The following is a 297-nucleotide window of genomic DNA, read 5'->3' on the forward strand; positions in this document are numbered from 1 at the left end:
GTTTGTGTGTTGTCAGATTTGTTTTGGAATAGGCTGAATGAGCAAGGTGTGCACAATAAGGTAGCTGCAGAAATACTTGATGGCTTGGTCTTGAATGTGAAATGATAAAAATGTGACACTTAACATTTGATGGTTAATGATGGAAGATCCTTCTGACTAGATACAGGCTTCAGTCCTTTTAAAGTCTTTTCCAAATGATACTGGAGAAGGAAAGGACTAAGTTAACTGATAATTTTCTGCTAGGCTGGCCCATTTTGGGAGATGCAGTTGATCAGGCACATTTGGGTTTGACATGCA

This window comes from Sciurus vulgaris, assembly GCF_902686455.1.
Source record: "Sciurus vulgaris genome assembly, chromosome: 8".
In the NCBI taxonomy this organism is placed as follows: Eukaryota; Metazoa; Chordata; class Mammalia; order Rodentia; family Sciuridae; genus Sciurus; species Sciurus vulgaris.